Below are 17,780 nucleotides of genomic sequence, written 5' to 3' on the forward strand. Positions count from 1 at the left end.
GGACTCTCACACATTGCTGCTTATCACAACAATACAAATGGGTCGAATCTTTTCACTCAGCCATCATTCTAGTGCATTTTTATGACCCAGTTTTCCTCCTTTCCCTCCACCATTGATTACATCCACTCACTTCCAGCCAGCTCACTAGTTCAGTATGCAACAACTCTTCTGAGGTCACCTTTAGCCTGGCACCAGGATCAGACAGAAGGTACAGGAGTGGATGGAGAGCATTGTAGCTTGCATGCTGACCCAGAGACCCTGCAAAGCCCCTACCATCCTGTGATAGAAAATGCTACCAAAACAAAAAAAAGTGTGTAAAAAATAGTTGTTTTGCTGGCTCACATTATACTAAACCCAAACTGTCTGTCTTTAAACAGCAGCATACAAGTCATTCAAAGGCCAGCAACAGACTGTTCCACTTGGTAAATTACACTTCAGATTGAGTTACAGTGTCTCTTTTTGATTGCTTTCTGTGAAACCAGGTCAAGCTCCGATCAGACCACCAATAATCTGCAAAGGGATATGCTACTAAACACTATTTAAAATGTACAGTGGGTACAGCTAGAAATGGAGGAGGCTTTGTCCAAATACAGCAGTCAAACAGGAACTACTTACTATAAATATGCATTTTCCCAAAAAACAAATCCAAGAATAAAACCCAAGAAACACACAGCAAATAGAAATTAAAAGAACTTATAAATATAGATACTTTTATTAATGTTTCCTTCTGTGCCTAGAAGTTCTCTCTTTTCTTTCTTTCTTCCCCTCAGTGTTGTATCTTCTGTCTCAATCAGGGAGTTAAGGACTTGTACAGTCTATTTAACCTGGAGGGTGTAACAACCTTTAGCCTTTTATTTGTGGAGACCTGGATTCAAATGTATCTTAGGTCACAGGGGAAATAACTTTGTGGGGGTCTATTCTTAGTTCACAGAAGCGGTTTAATGACGTTAGAAAACACCGCACAATGTAACACAATGGAACCCAGTTTGAAATCCCTGCTCAGGAGATGCTCAATACTGGAATACAATAGGACATTGCAGATCAGTACTGCAGCACAGCACTTGCCCAGACTACAACTGGTTTGCAATTCTGGGTTTAAACCTGCTTTCACTGAAGGCACAGGGAATTTTCAGTCGACTACGACGAGGGCAGCATTAGCCCATCTGATAGCGTTCAGTCTATTCATTTAATAGTCTCATATTTTTAAACAATAAAATAAATGTAATCAGGCCAAGCTAAACAAAAACATCATACTAGGGTAGAGCCATTTTTTTTTTATTATTTTATTCACGTGTAGGGCTCTACAGAGGTGTTCAAAATGAAAGAAAAAGAAATTACAATACTTTCCTATACGGTAGCAAATTGAAAGTCCCTTTTAAATACCACCTTGCCTGCTTATGTTCAGTCTTTTCAGTAATGTAATGCAGATGTGTTGGATGATGAGAGAGATGTTTAGTTTGGGGCTGCTACTGATTTTTTTTTTTTAAATCAGATCCATGCCAAGCATTGACAAGCTGCATGCCTGAACGACTAATCTCTTCTGAGCTTTTGTTTGACATATTAATGCTGCTAATTTACATGTTATTTTCATTGGATCCTGACCTGGTCTTCTCAGCTTCCACCTGTTCTTAAGCCACGGGACAGTTGGATATAAATTTCATTTGTCGCTGGCTCCGACTGATTGAGCAGTGAAGAAAAAGTTGACAGGTTTGTTCCAGGTAGGTACATAACCAGAGTAGATATAGAAGTGGGGCTTACATATGTACATATATTAATGAACAACAATACCAGGGCAAGATTTACTGTGGCATACCATCAAGCCCTGAGTTATGATGAGGACTGTGTCAGTTGAGTTATTTTCAACGTTCTTTTGTTTAGGGTTGATAAGGAGTGTGACCTGCAGAGAACAGCTGATAAACACAGGGACAGTGGCTGTGTGGAATCTTCATCACCACCTCTTCTTAAAATATACAGGATTGAAATGGCTCTGATCACTCTATAGTCAGGTCACCAAAGGAATCCAAAATCCAAAGGAAAGCCAGCCCTTGTTTTTCATAAAGATAGCAAAAATCTAACAAGAAAAGCTTTTTTTTTTTAATAGTACATTTGAAGGAAAAAAATGAAAAAAAATGTGACTCAATAATTATAACCCTTAGCATTTATACAGAGTTTTTGTCTTTACAAAGCAAACATTAACCAATTACCCAAAAGCTAAAACACAAGCTTTAGGGTCATATCCTATGCTAAGCGACTGCAGTGTAAATCCGAACTAACTCCAGAGACTCAAATGGGATTACTGTGGATTTACAGCTGCATACCTGATAGTGGAGTTTGGCCAGTTGATTCAGTGCAACAAATGCACAAAACTTTCAAGTGAGTGTGTGTGGTGTGTGTGTGTGTATGTGTGTATGTGCATTATGTACATGCAGTGTATCATTAGAGTTTGCCACATATGTTTCTTCTTGGGGTCATCATATACCAAGACAATTTTTCCACTGCTGTTTTATTACTGCATTTAGCAGTGAGTAATGCTTTTAGAATTTGTTCATTTCCACAAAAAGTCTTTTTAAATAAACACCGATGGTTTCACCATATCCATTGCATCATCCCTGGCCCCTTCAGCAGATCTTTGGAGCAGCATGTATTTTCTTTTAAGCTCAGAGTTTAGTAGGTCCAGAAAAAGAAAAAAAAAAAAAGACTCTCAGAAAAACAGCTTCCAAGTTATCTGGTTCAAAAACAAACATGCTTCTATCGCTTTAAATCTGCTTCCTCATAACCACAAACATGTATGTTTTTCATAAAGCTCTGGAAATTGTACTGGACCCAAGGGAAGGAACCAAGTGGAAACCCTGATACCTTGAGACTAGAACTCTACTAGTCCTGAGGTACAATGTGCTGTTTGTAACAATTATAATAATACACCTGTACTACCATTGTCAATGTGGAGTAGCCACATGGGGTCTCATTAGTATTGTGTTAGGACTGCATGGGGAAACGGATAATGGCCCATAATGAAAAATGCCAAATTTTCTATATAATAAAAATGAACTTGATTAATGAAAATCACTTTCAGGGAAAGAGTTACAGCGTTGTTAGAAATAAAAAATGATGTATTAATCCGGCACTCTTACAGATGGTCCCAACCTCCTGACAACTGCTATTCATTTGAGATGCTATTAGCATGCATAATTATGCTAATTAAGTTGTAATTAAGCACCAATTCTTCAGAGGGCTTTTTTTGTCTATCATTTAATACAACTCAGCTTCAAAGAGTGCTTAAAGCTTTACACAGTGTTTCATGCAAAAGGGGTTCCCAAGTTTCTTAGTAAAGATTAGATTTAGCAGCTGAGGCATGGAATAGGGCCTGTAATCTTTGTTTTGGTTAAAAGGGAACCAGTAAATACAAGCAGGGTCTGCCAATTGTTGATAAAATAATTAATACTTTCCACTAAAATAGCACAGTTCATACTGGGACAATTACTGAAAAGAGAAAAATGGTATAATTATCAATGGAGCCAATGCCAGTGGCCTATTAAGCCAGCCACCCCTTAATTTGAAAAGGAGAATTTACTGAGAAGTAGATTCTAGTAAACAATAATAATCGGCCAGATTCTGTTACTCTTAATCATGTTGAATAGCACCTAACTCCAGGAGTCAGCCTATTCACTTCAATCAAACTGCTTGTGGAGTAAGGGGCTACAAAGGGAAAGTTGCACCAGCTTAATTTAAATAGGTTTTTGAACGGGTATAGTAAAACCACTGCCAATGCCTATAGGGTGACCAGACAGCAAACATGAAAAATCGGGACGGGGGTGTGGGGTAATAGGAGCCTATATAAGAAAAAGACCCCAAAATCGGGACATCTGGTCACCCTAAATGCCTGTGTGAACATCCCTATTTCAGTTTAACTTAAACCTGTTCCCAACTGATTTAAAGTAAAGCCATTTTTACACCACATATAGGAGTTTGCATTGGTTTCACTATTCAGTTTAAATTCACAGTTTAGGTTATACTAATGCAACTTTCCTGTCTGGACAAGGTCTCAGTGTTGGTAAGGATGTCAGAATCAGACATAACACTAATAATCCTCATTTGACATTTCCTTTCTCACCTTTTTGACTAGAACATTTATTAAAACTAAAGGAAATCTCTCATAAAAACAAGCAGAAGCCAAACAAAACCTTGGTTCGCAACTGCTGGCATTTCATTTCACTCCCAGGCTCTTTCAGAGCTGTGCTGAGGTGCCCTCTGAAAGCTATATTATTAGAATTTCCCTCTTCCCTTCTTTTGGGGAAAATTCTGCAGTTCCGATTGGGCAGAACACCACAGTCACACCCAGCCAAGGGGAGATTCTATTTCTAATCAATTCAGCTGACTGCTTGTCTTGTGAGCAAAGCTAAAATGGCAAAAAGCTTTTTTTTAAAAAAGAAGCTAAGAGCCTGATAAAAAATTTAACTCTGTACGGTACATGCAATTTGACACTACAAATATCCAAACTTGGCCAATTTCCTGGGACCTGAACATTTAGCTGAATTTCCCATGTAAGCAGTCTAGAGACCCTAAGAATTTTGCTTTATTTGAGATGTTTTTACTATCACCCCCAACCCAAATATAAAATACATTGCCAATAAAGTAGATCAACAAGGTGTGATTTTCAGGTCAAACATAAAGTGATTATCTCTCTCTCTCTCTCTCTCTATATATATATATATAAACGGTGTATATAAAATCAAGAACATGTACAGTACAATCAAAAGTTCCCACACTTATCTCCAAATAAACACAACTGGGTTGCTGTTAAGGAAATAGCCCAGAAGGGTTATCTGAAATAATATTATGTTACGGACAACTTGGCTGCCTTTTAAAAAATTTGTAGTTATTTGTTCTATCATCTGCTGCAATTTCAGATTGGACTTTAGCTTTTCAGTTAATTCAGTTCTCAAACGCTGGAACGTTCCTTTGGCTCAGATTTCGATGAAACCTGCAAAAGCAGAAAAACCTGTTTGCCTTCTGCCAGGATGCTTTTAACCTTCTAGGTTTTGAGGAATAAATTGGCAAATTGGAGGCAGAGTTTTAGCTTTTCCCTTGCAATAAAAAAAAAGTTAAAAGTGAGCTGGAGTGTTTTAAACACTATTGAAAGCCCTACTGTAGCAAGGCGGAGTGGCCTTCCTCTGACACAGACAGGGAGGAACCACTCCCTGCCCCCTGGTGGGCAGAGCCAAGCCAGGCAGCCCCTTATGGTGGAAGCAGAGTGGCAGAGCGGGAAGTCTAAGAGCATGGCCTCCAACTATGTTAAGGGGGAGCCAGGGAAGGAGTTGGATGCTGCTGCCTTGTTGCTGGCCATTAACCAAGGACTGAGCTGTACCAACCACTGCCTCTTGAGGAGCTGCCACCCAGCAAATACCCCGAGCAATGACACCCTATGATTGCGTTTGCTGAAGCCATGGTCAGCGTGTTTCGGCAAGATCCGTGCTGACCCAGTGGCGGGATTCCCTGCCACTGTCCGGGCTGGGACCCAGTGGAATAGGGTAGGTCTGGGTCTCCCGACTCCTGCTGCCAACCCTACCCCTGGGGTGGCAGTCTACACCTGAGGCCATCTGTCCTCCATTTCTTTGCTGCCTGCCCCCGCCCAGAGGGCTGGCTACAGACTGTTACTGGTGCTGCTCTCCGTTGATCGTCTCTCAGCTGTTAGGTGGCACAGTGAGGCTGAGTGGCCTCCCTCTGATGCAGACCGGGAGGAACCACTCCAAGACACTACACCTGCACAGACAGATGCCTGGGGAGAGCTAAAATTCCCTTGAAAAGTATGGCCCATGCAATTACGTGGCTTTTATAGCAGTACCACAAAGCGTAATCAGGTCAGTTTGCATAATACGGTGGTTACAACTACGGAAGCAATGATGGAAAATACATGCCCATTGCAATCATGCACATTTTGCCTGTGAATTTGCACATGCAGGGATCTGAAAATCTGGCTGTGTATGCTTTAACTTTATCCTAAAATTAATATAGATATTTAACATAGCTGGAGAAAAGCCACTCAAAAATGTAAAAAAAATGTGAACACTGGACAGCCTAACCCCATTCATTCAACTGTCTGCTAACGAAAACCTCTGGTTAAACAAAAATCACTCGTGTGACATATTCCTGACAGCTGAGTGCAGCATGCATTGCTCTCGTGCTTGTCCACAATTCATTTCCCCGAATTTGCATTAAGAATCTTGCCATGATGGCATGTCAGTGCCATCTAAACAGGTGCAGGGGATTCAAGGATTTCCCATACTCCAATGTTTCTTTTTACAAAGCTGACCTTTTCACACAGCACCATCAGAAGCCACTATAGCTTGTCAAGAATTTAGTAGCAAAGGTCACAATCCTGCGAAGTACTGGGTGCCTCCTGAGAGACGCTAAGTGCCCTTGACTGGAGTCTATGGAGCCCAGGAGTCCACAGGATCAGGTGTCATAAATCTGTGTGATGATCCCAGCCGATTTTCCCTCTTCAGGACTCTTACTGATAGTGGGTAGAATTTTCAAAAGTGCCTAAGTGACTTAAAAGCATAAGTCCAAAATAGCTCAAAGTTGATGACCTGCAATAGACATCTGCTGATAGGGTTTTTGGAGAGGGCTGAGAGTATTGCTTCCCGCAACAATGAAGGAGTGCTGCTGAGTTTCTCTAGGTACCTGCCTAACTGAGGTCCTTCTGAAATGATTACTTGAATGCTGGTGGGATTTCATTGTATGTATGGTATTTTTAAGGATTTGTTAGGGCACCTAGGGCCTTGGATGGGTATCTTGCTATTGTTTTAAATCTGAACTAATTCATTCATTCATTCCCACTGAAAGCCAAAGGGATTTGTGCTCTGAGGTCACTGAGTCACTTTTGAAAAATCCCTCCCAGGCAAGGTATCTCATCTAATCTGACCTAACCAGCACCCCATCGCCACAGCGCTTTCATTCTAATACATCTCCTAGAACTGAAAGGCAATTAAACAACCTGAGGGTGGGAAAGGAAAATAACCCCCCTGACTTTGCTCCCATCTAGGCTATTGTCACGTGTTTGGTCTTTTCAACTTGGTTATTATGTCATTTTGTTCTTTTCCCTGAGGCTCTGTTTCTTATATGTGTTCTTAATCATTGTTCCCATTGTTGATGTTATGTGTGGGAGGGTGAAGGGGGAGGAAATAGCATACGTTATGTCCATAAAGCAATCAAAAGTTTTCTAGATTTTTTTGTAAATACCCTCTTTCTCATTCCAGAGCAATGGCATGGACTGAGTTACCACCATTACTTGGCTCACTATGGGATCTCAGCAACCATGGCTATTGTATTTGCTGGAGATATCTAGAGAGAGAGGTGGGGGTTCACTCACTTGATCATCCTATTCATTTAGGGTGAAATTCACCACACTACACGCAGAGCCCAAGTAAACCGGCAGTGGGCCAGATCCTTGGCTGGTGTAAATCAGTGTAAATCAGTGGAGCTATGTTGATTTACATCAGCAAAGGATTTGGCCCTTTGTGGACAGAAAGGGGAGGATAATATGCAAGGTGCACTGAGCACTATGGCCCTGACCCTGCAAAGAAAGCACTTAAGCACATGCTTAATTTAAAGCACATATCTGGCCCCAGTAAATTAAAGCATGTGCTTAACTGCTTTGCTGGATCGGGGCCAAAGCACTCAGCTCCTTGCAGGATTAAACACTAACAAAGAGCTGAAGTGGAATACACATCTAGTTCTCAAACTGAAGGCAGCTAAGAGGCTGCCACACAGTTACTATTCTAGTGGAGGGGTTGGAATAACAGCAGTGCTTCCCCTCAGTGCTCCCTGTGCCAGGGGTGCTGGCCAGTGATTCTCAGTAAGCAAGGATGCAGTGACACCTTTCCTGGCCCGCTCCCCGCCTCTACCAAATACTCGTCTCCACAGTGGTATATTTGGAGCTGGCATGGAGCTCCCACGCACGGAGGCTAATCAATGCTCTTTCTCTCCCTGCATCCCTGGGAGGCAGTGTGTGTATGTGTATAGGTTAGTTGTCTAATTCCCATTGGTTTCAATGAGAATTAGATACCTAACTCATATGCTTTTAAATATCCCACTAGGTGCTCATATGCATTTTAGGGGCCTGAATGCCTTTGTTAGGAGCCTAAGTCCAACTGACTTTCAATGAGACTTAAACTAGGTAACTTAGGTGATTTTGAAATTTTTGTCCTAAGGGCCTAAATCACTTTTGAAAATGGGAATTAGGTGTTTTTGAAAATGTTGTCATTTATTACCCCCTCACACACACACACACACACTTGATTACATGACCTTCTATAGGAGTCAGTCAGCTCCTTAAATGCCTCCTTACTGAATCTTCACAGTTGACCTAGAAAACATATAAATGTTGTATGAGGTCCTTTCCACCTTGCAATGGGTCTTTTTCATCTCTAACCCCTATGATTGTGTAAATGTACTATAGGGAACAACCTTGCATTGGCAGGGAGATACTGGATTATTTAATAGGTTTTTTTCCATCTCAAACCACTGTTGATTCTAAATTACTTAGTTGTAAGGCATGTTAGCCATCTAAAGCCTTATGTCACCTATGGAAGAATGATTTGCAATGTGAATGAAATCTCTTTGAATGAAAAATAATATGAAAGAGACGGTCTGAATCCTTTAACTCAGAATATTCAGATCTCATTTTGTCAGTTGGAAACTTTCAAAATTGCATATAACTGGTTTGGAGCTAAAATGTTTGTTGCTCTTTCAATACTAATTTTATTAAAGAAGTCAAATTTTTTGAATGTCAACATAAAAAAGAAAAACAAATCTATTTACTTGCTGAAGCATTTTGCCTCCCAGCTCCGACTAGGAACTCTAGACATATGCAAAAATGTTTTCCTTTAAAAAAAAAAAAAAAGTATAAGCCCCTTTCCCCAGGTTTTCATACAGACTGAAATTCAGGGGCAATGTTATGTAATTCAAGCCTGAGAGACAAAGTGAATGAGGTAATATCTTTTATTGGACGAATTTCTGTTGGTGAAAGAGAAACTTTCGAGCTACACAGAGCTCCTCTTCAGGTCATGTTGAGCTTGGAAGTTTGTCTCTTTCACCAGCAGAAGTTGGTCCAGCAACAGATATTACCTCACCCACCTTGTCTCTCTAATATTCTGGGACCAACACAGCTACAACACCACTGATTCAAGTGAAATACAGATAGACTCTTATGTTGTCCAAACCTGTTTGCCCATCACTAGTCTGTTCTTTTGATTTTATTCATTGTGTCTGACCCCACTATATACTTCCCCTAACAAGAAGAGAGAATCCCCTCCTGACTGCACCTTATAAAAATGAAATATGACTCAATTGAACTTGTTTGAAGAACACACAGAAAACTATCCAGAAAACTAATTTCACATGCAGAAAGGAAACAATGGGAAATAATCCCCCACATTGCGGTGAACATGAGAAGGGTCACAGTATGTTCTACATATGCTTTGACTGTTACAAATTAGGCCTGAATAGAAGTTGTTGTTATGATTAAGGATTTAGACAAACCATAATTGTTAGGCTACCAGGAGTAAACAAGGAAGTGTGGGTGAGAAGCAGTTATTGCCAGGGAATGTTCACAAGTACTCCTCCCACCATGGTTCCCAAGCAGCAATCACCCTGCAGAATCCAGCAGAAATTCAGGATGAAAGTAAAGTGACCATATTTTTAAAATCAAAAACTTTTGTGATGAAATTTATATAAAGACAAAAGTGGCCTCTTAAAAAAAAAACCCAACAGATGCTGATGTTGCCAGTGCCATCTTCTGATTCACTAGCAAAATACGTGCATTTCTCAAGGTAGAGGACTTTTTCCAGTAGTTTTGTGTCTGATTGAGTGGATCATGAAACACTGAACAAGCGACATTAACATTCATTTTGAGCAAAATAGCAGCTTTCATAGTGTCTCTGTTCATTCAGCTTTTAATTCCAAACACTGTTCATCATGCTAAACACTCATCCACTAGACTGTTTGCTCCTGGTAAACACAGAACAAATATTACTCAATAGAACAGGGGTCGGCAACGTTTGGCACGCGGCTCGCCAGGGTAAGCACTCTGGCAGGCCGGGCCAGTTTATTTACTGCTGATGCTGCAGGTTCGGCCGATCGCGGCCCCACTGGCCGCGGTTCGCCGTCCCTGGCCATTGGGGGCGGCGGGAAGCCGCGGCCAACACATCCCTCGCCCGCACCGCTTCTCGCCGCCCTCATTGGCCCGGGACGGCGAACCGCGGCGAGTGGGGGCCGCGATCGGTCAAACCTGCCGCATCATCAGGTAAATAAACTGGCCCGGCCCGCTAGGGTGCTTACCCTGGCGAGCTGCGTGTCAAACGTTGCCGACCCCTGGACTAGTGCTTTCTGTCAGCAAGGCCTCGTTACTTGAATAGTCACAGGTTACCTGAGCAATCCTCAAACAAGATATGTGTTTTGTTTAGAGGTGGTTGAACTAGATGTATCCAGTATCTGATGGTACCAAATGAATTACCTTCAGCAGAACTATAAAATTCCCAGTGTCACTCAGTGAGTTTGGCAGTCAGGACAGTATTGTTCCAGGGGAACCATAATCAGAGGTGTCACACAGGGAGTTAGTAACTAATAACTAACTGAGACTCAGTAATAATGTTTTCTATATTCCTAGTTACCAGTGTTCGGCTGTGTGATCCTGGAACAAGCACTTAACCTCCCTAGCCTATCTAACGGTCAAATGGTCTAATTATTCTTCGCGTGGATAACCTTAAAAAACCCAGACACTTGCATTACCACAATATTAACATATACAGTAACAAACTGTGATCCTTTCCTATAGCTAATATAAATAATATTCTAGTGAGGTGTTTATATCCTGGTATGGTTCCTTTTTAAAGTGCCTCCGTTATAGGGGCATTTTGTTGCTTAAATAATTCATGTTTATAAAGTATGTTAAGATCCTCAAAGAAATGGTCCCACATAAATGCAAAGTATTAAATATTTTGTTTTCTTGCCTAGAAGAGCATCCAAAACCTGATAGCACTTTGTTGTTCTTAAGGGTCAGCGGAAAGAAGGAATGCCAGCCTACCAAGCCTCCAAAACCAAGAGCTTCCCAGCCCTATGTTTTATATTCTGCCTTCCTTTGATTAGGCAGATTTTCACACCATAGGTAGGATAAAAAAAAAATCAAGCATTAAATAATGCTATAGAATCTTGACAACAGAAAGGAGTCGATCAAATGAGCCAAGCAGAAATCCCTTAACTGGTAATATGAGCAATGAAAGACCTACCCCTCTAGTCTGACTTAAAATTAACAGATCTGTCAAGTTTAAGAGCCAGCTTTCCTTGGAAAATAAAAGCACCCTTTTCTTAGCCACCCCTTAAAGGAAATTCATGTGGCCAGAATAAAGTTTGCACAGGGTGTTAGTGACAGTTAATGTATAAGCCAACAATGTTTACTCAATATTATATAGGTTTTGCAACACACCATGGGAGTAACTTAGCTTGATATATTAGTTCTGTGCTGAGAAAGTGAGACTGTCACTGAGATCTGTAAAGCACAGCAGGTATTTCCCTTATGGAAGAAAGATAAGGTTCTGGTCAGAGCAATAAAATGCAGTCCAACGTGCAGTGCTGCACATATGAGCCACAATCATGGCTGCTTTCGGATACACATGTACAAAACTTCCACTGACCTCAGAAACAGCTGCACGTATGAACCCTTATTTCTTTATCCCACTCCCATCTTTCATGCCTATTCCAAAGCTGTTCCATATGCAGGCATTGCCCTCCCAAAATCCATGTACCATCTACTCATGCAAATCCCTCCCACAGACTCTTTGCTTCCAAAATGAAAAATTACCGGACCATGACAGGAAAAAGAAGTACAATCAAATAATTTCAAATGACTGCCATGCTCTGGGTCTTGTCTTACACTCTCACCTCTACAGCACAAGCTCTATAAGGGCAGAAACTGTGGCGATATTTGGGTCGTGCTCAGCATCAAACACATCATCAATGCTTAACAAATGATAAATAATAGGCCAACCCCTCAGCTGAAGTTAAAGAGTGCTTAGTGCACCTGAGGACGGAGGTCACAAAGGGAGCAAGAGAGGGCAAAGTTGATCTTTTGTCTAAGGGTCACTCCATGTGGGTCCAGGCCCTCAGAGAATATTAGAGCAACTCAGTGGCTGCTCTATTTTGTTCCAGCTGCTGGCTGCAGGGATACCCTGGTGATTGGTCCCTTTCTTTTGGCTATACCTTCTATGTTAGCAGTCAAGGGTTGGCATGGGGATGGTGGGGCATAAAAACCTCTAGGCCAGGGGTCAGCAACATTCGGCACGTGGCTCGCCAGGGTAAGCACCCTAGCGGGCCGGGCCAGTCTATTTACCCGCTGACGCAGCAGGTTCGGCCGATCGCGGCCCCTACTCGCTGCGGTTCGCCGTCCCGGGGCAATGGGGGCGGCGGGAAGCGGCGCAGGCCGAGGGATGTGCTGGCCGCGGCTTCCCGCCGCCCCCATTGGCCCAGGATGGCAAATCGCGGCCAGTGGGGGCCGCGATCGGCTGAACCCGCCGCGTCAGCAGGTAAATAAACTGGCCCGGCCCACTAGGGTGCTTACCCTGGCGAGCCACGTGCCGAACGTTGCCGACCCCTGGTATACATTGTAATATAGGACTGGTGTCTTCTAGGCTATCCAAGGATTCCTCTCCAGTTTAGTGGCCAGAATTCGAAGTAAAACTCAGAGGGTGTGAGCTCATATGGAGTGAAAACAAAGAAAATGGCCACTTGAGACCATGTGAATTGAAACTGTCGAGCATTGCACAGCTTCACTGCTATCCCGTTCTGTGCATTTACTGTCCTTACAAATGGAGGACTATCCTCCAAAAAGGCTCTTTTCTACCACCAGACCAGCACACAGGAGCCATAGAACTGTCTTAGGCTACGTCTACATTACACACTACGTGTGGTGGCACGGTCAGTTGCCAGAGCCTTCCCCTGCCGCTGGAGTGGGGAATGGCTCCAGCAGCAGGGAGTTGCCAGAGTCTTTCCCTTTGGCAAGGGGAAGGTTCTAGAAGCGGGAAGCTGTCCGAACCTTTTCCAGCAGTGAGGAAAGGCTCCAGCAGCTGGGAGGTAGCGAGACAATACATGGCTAAAAAACAGCAATGTAGACGGGGAGGAATGGCTCGGGGGGTAGAGAGCCATGTAGGATATGTACTCAGGTACATATCCACAACCTTCAAGCATATCTGAACTCTACTTGCCTAAGCCGTGCCCCACTATCTACACTGCTCCTTAAACCTATGCTGATGGGCTACCCAGAGTACATAGTCTACACATCACCGAAAGAAGCATGCAGTGTAGACATAGCCTTAGAAAGGTATCTGGGGATTCCCAAGTATGGGGCTAGCTCTCCTCCACCATCTCTCCTGACACCTCCAGCACAGGGGATGTGAGAGGCATGGGAGGGAGCACAGTCACAACACACTGTACCAGCAATTACCCCGCCAGTGCAATGACCGGTAGGGACCCATTACAGGCCAGTGTGGATTACAGCACTCTGGAGGCTCCTCTAATTTAGACTTGAGCTTAAACCTGCCCATGTGAGCCCTGAATGATCACGATAGCATAAAAGTGGCTTAAAGCCCCTTTTGCCCAACTCACCTGCATGGAGCAAGGGTTCTGGCCCAGATAGTAGTTTGAGTTGGAGTATCTCCAGCCTAAAAAGACAGAGGCAGAAGTAACAAAAGCATAAAAAACTATTCAAGGAGCATGGAAAATGCAGTAATTCATCTACAGGATGGGAAACAGAGATCTGTGTTCTCTACCCTGCTCTGACACAGCCTTCATGAACAACCTCCAAAAAGTCACTTCACTTCTCTGTGCCTCAGTATAGCCTCCTATAAAATAGGGATAACAATGCTCTCCTAAGCCTCAAAGCCGCGTCAGCAGTAAATAAACTGGCCCGGCCCGCCAGGGTGTTTACCCTGGCGAGCCGCGTGCCAAACGTTGCCGACCCCTGGTATACATTGTAATATAGGACTGGTGTCTTCTTGAGAAAAATGTGTGCATTATAGGTATTCCAACTATCATCCAACTATGTAATTTTCTTTACAATGGCCCTGCTATCTCCAACAAAAAGATGCAATGCTTTGATTGCACGCTTTATTGGAAGCTATCATTAGCATGGTTGTCAGATCCCCAATTTGACTACAGAGCTCAAATGTAGATTTGCTGAACAGATAAGTGTTACCAGATTCTTCCACATTTCTATTGTCTGAACTTGGGAAATGCTCTGCAGATAGTCTCGCATATGTACTGATTTTGTTTAAGGTTCACACAGTTGACAAGGCAACATGCCAATCAGTTTGAATAGATCTTTGCTCCTTTTGCCTGCAGCATATCCGCCTTCAAATCACCTTTTTAATTCATATCTTCTTCTATATAATTTAAATTCTATCAAACTCCACCCTCCATGAATGTACCCTTTCTGCTTCTTGGTTTGTTTCAGAATAAAGGTTTCAGTTTAATGTGCTGGGCAATAGACTTTTCAGTGTCAATATTAGAGCTGGAGGAAAATGGGAAGAAGGGGGAATTACCATGAAAAAAATCAGTGGAAAAATTTTACTTTGTCAAAAAACACAACCTGAAAATATGTTGGCTGAAAACCAAAAATACTCTGCTTTTGATTTTCCTCAAACAATTTTCATTTTTCAGAGGAAGACAGACATTTTCCACAACATTTTTCATTTAGTCAAAAATCTAATTTTCCATCTAATCAAAAAAGTTTCAACAAAAATCTTGTGGCCAGCTGGGGCCAATATACTCATACCGGCAGCACTTACACTCAGACTGATGATTGGGGGCTTGGGTCTCACACAGGGACTTGGACTCTTGCTGACTTTTGACACTATACTTTAGTTCCAGGAATGGAAGACGCTTTAGTACTGTTAGAAGTGCTATCTTATACAGGAGTCAGTATTATTAATTAATAATGTCCTTATTATCCACATCTGTTGGTGGCTGAGGTGGCAATTAAAGATTCCAGAGCATATTTTGGAAAAAGCAGAGGACAGGACAGAACCCTTGGCTCCTATTGAAGTCAATTTTATATTTGAGGGGGCTCAGCATTTCCTAGAAGGAACAGGTCCTACCACGTATATTCTAATGTCTAAGGCTAGGCACTGAGCTATTTGCTGAGTGCATAATATTTTCTATCTCTGTCTGCACAACAGCTGCATTATGGGAGTCTATCTCATTGCTCTGTAAAGCACTCTGGCTTCCTTTGAATATGAAAGTACCGTACAAAACTATATTCTGTCCTGTAACAGTCATTACAGTGGCAGTCCTTGTCTGATTCATAGATGCCATGTAGTTTGTTAACTGTAAGAGTCAAATCCTGGCAGCATCATGCTGAAAACATGTGGCATTAGACCTTAACATATGAAACAGTTTCTTAACTGCTAGTGACCTGCACTATAGTTTAGAATGCCATTCCATCCATGGCTTTAGTCTGAGCAGCTCTCTCTGCCTTTAAATTATCAGCACTATTTTTGAATTTCTTTCTTAAGTATTTATGCACCAATTAATCATCTTAAACCATCAGCACTGTTCAGAGAGGGGATTAACAATGGCTAACACAATACAACTAGTACCAATACCAATAACCACCTCTGATTAGTTAGTATCATCAGTGGAGAAGGTTTCAGACCTAATGTTTGAGTTAACTAGTGGCTCTTCGGAGAAAAATAAGTCCTTGCCCTACCTAATGGGACTTCAAATTCTGAGCAAACAAATTCAGAGGCCAAAGGGGAGGCAAGGAGTGGACAGTGGTGAACAGATCATTAGACAGAGACTGGAGGCGATAACCTCAAACTGCATTGAAAGACATATTCTGCATTCACAGGGTTCACATTGACAGCCCTATGAAGAGTACATCTACTTTAACAGCAAGCAAGAAAACTTCTTTACTTGTTCTACTGGCATTGGCCAAGTCCTCCTCCCACTCTTGTGCATTGTCTGCTGACTGAGACCTAATTACTATGCTGAAAGCCATACCGCCTTGTATTTGGATCATATTAGAGCACACAGCAAAGCCAGATGAGGCACAAGCTCAAATCAGAACTCATCTGGAGATTTCCTATACACTACCTAGGCACTGGCAGGAAATAGCACTGGCATTTCATTTGGTGTCACTCTTCCTTCTCATTCAGAATCAAACCAGTGCCCCAGCATGGCGTACAGTAGTACTGTGCTGTTAGGGATGCTAATGTTTACATGAGGCATAAAAGGATGGTCCTGCCCAATTGTAGTTAATAAAGATCTCAGGGCACTTTCCTAAAATGAGCAGTATTAGCCCCAGTATTATATCCGCATTCTAAAGCAATTAATTATATTTTACCTACCTAAAACATGCATTTTTATTTCCTGTTCTTCACTGATCTGTGATGTTGATGTGCTTTATTAAACAGCTGCTCTGTTCCCTCTGGACTTGGCTGTATGGCAGAAGTGATTCCTGAACTGGTTTGTCCCTTATTTACCTCAAAGCTTTGTAATGATTAATGAGCTAATGTTTGCAAAGCATTTCGAGATCCTCAAATGAAAGATGTATAATTATTATGTTATCATCATTGGTGGTCCAGAAAGACGATATTAGATCAGATTATCCACCAATAACTCACTTTTTTTTTTAAAGGAGGAGAGCCAGTTTTGAGTAATGGAAGTATTTTAAAAATATTTTAAATCAGGAAAGTTTTGTACATTCCAAATGGTCAAAGAAATATTATGAGAACTGGTACATAAGGAGAAATTCAGTCCAAAACAGAAGTTTTGACAACCAAAATATAGGAGACCCTCCAAATAGGTTTGTGCCTAGTAAACAGGCATTTTATAAAACGAAAAACTATAGCAAAATAAGACAAGAAGTTACCTGTTTCTGTTTTGGTTTTAGAAAGATTGATCACTTGAGCACATCACCCTTTAAAAAGTGTCTCAAACACTACTGTGATGAGTGTGTATAAAATAGAATAAAATATAGGCCCAGTCCTGAGCCCATTGAAGTCAATGGCAAAATTCCTATTGATTTCAATGGAAGCAGGATCAGACTTATCTGAGTGGAGAGAAATATATTCGTAACAATTTATACATATTACACTGGTTATCTGGGCCCTACTTCAACAAGGTGCTTAAGCACATGCCTAGTTTTAAACATGTGAATAGTCCCATTGAAATCAATGGGACTACTCAGGTGCTTAAAGTTGGGCACATGCCTAAGTACGTTGGTGGATCAGGGCCATAGAGATTAATAAATTGCTATAATCTCTCAGCACAACGTTTGTTACTAGTGGGTCATTTTGGTGATTTCTTAAAATCACAGAGAAAATGTAAAGCTGCTGATAAATAATTTCTATTATGTTTTTGTGCCAAGTTTGTGCTTGAAAGTGAAAGGAGCCCCTTTATTAAGCTCTAAACATACCTAATCAACACCAATTCACACACCCATCAATGGAGCCATTGCTTTTCTATGAGAATTTTGCAGAAAGCCAAGATGCCATTTTTGAATTCAAGGGCTGCCTGTTTAATCACCTGGTTGTTCTCTTTTCTTCTTCTCATCGAATGTGGATATCAAACTTCAGCCGTTATGATCTTCCTTCATGTCAGCACTGTGATCTAACAGAGCTCTAAACCAGATGGAGTCCAGACATTCACTGTCCTACTCCACAACAATTCACATTGCAGATTACAGGGCCCATCCTGCACTCTGCTCCCACTGAAGTCAAAGGGAGTGG

General features: G+C 41.8%; 1 long non-coding RNA gene across 3 annotated transcripts in view; it reads right to left on the reverse strand.

The window, feature by feature from the left end:
• Window positions 1-17,780, reverse strand: part of LOC101938184 (uncharacterized) — a 597,742-nt gene that overhangs the window by 109,460 nt on the left and 470,502 nt on the right. Inside the window, exons 1-3 of one of the 3 annotated variants that reach the window (XR_010592671.1) lie at window positions 16,398-17,566; window positions 13,657-13,712; window positions 836-8,365 (exon numbers count right to left, since the gene is read on the reverse strand). This is a non-coding gene — a long non-coding RNA (uncharacterized LOC101938184). Of the gene's footprint in view, window positions 1-835; window positions 8,366-13,656; window positions 13,713-16,397; window positions 17,567-17,780 lie in introns of those variants that run through there. The other 2 variants (XR_010592670.1, XR_010592669.1) reach the window with 2 other exon arrangements.

Source organism: Chrysemys picta, chromosome 14 (genome assembly GCF_011386835.1).
Source record: "Chrysemys picta bellii isolate R12L10 chromosome 14, ASM1138683v2, whole genome shotgun sequence".
Taxonomy (NCBI): Eukaryota; Metazoa; Chordata; order Testudines; family Emydidae; genus Chrysemys; species Chrysemys picta.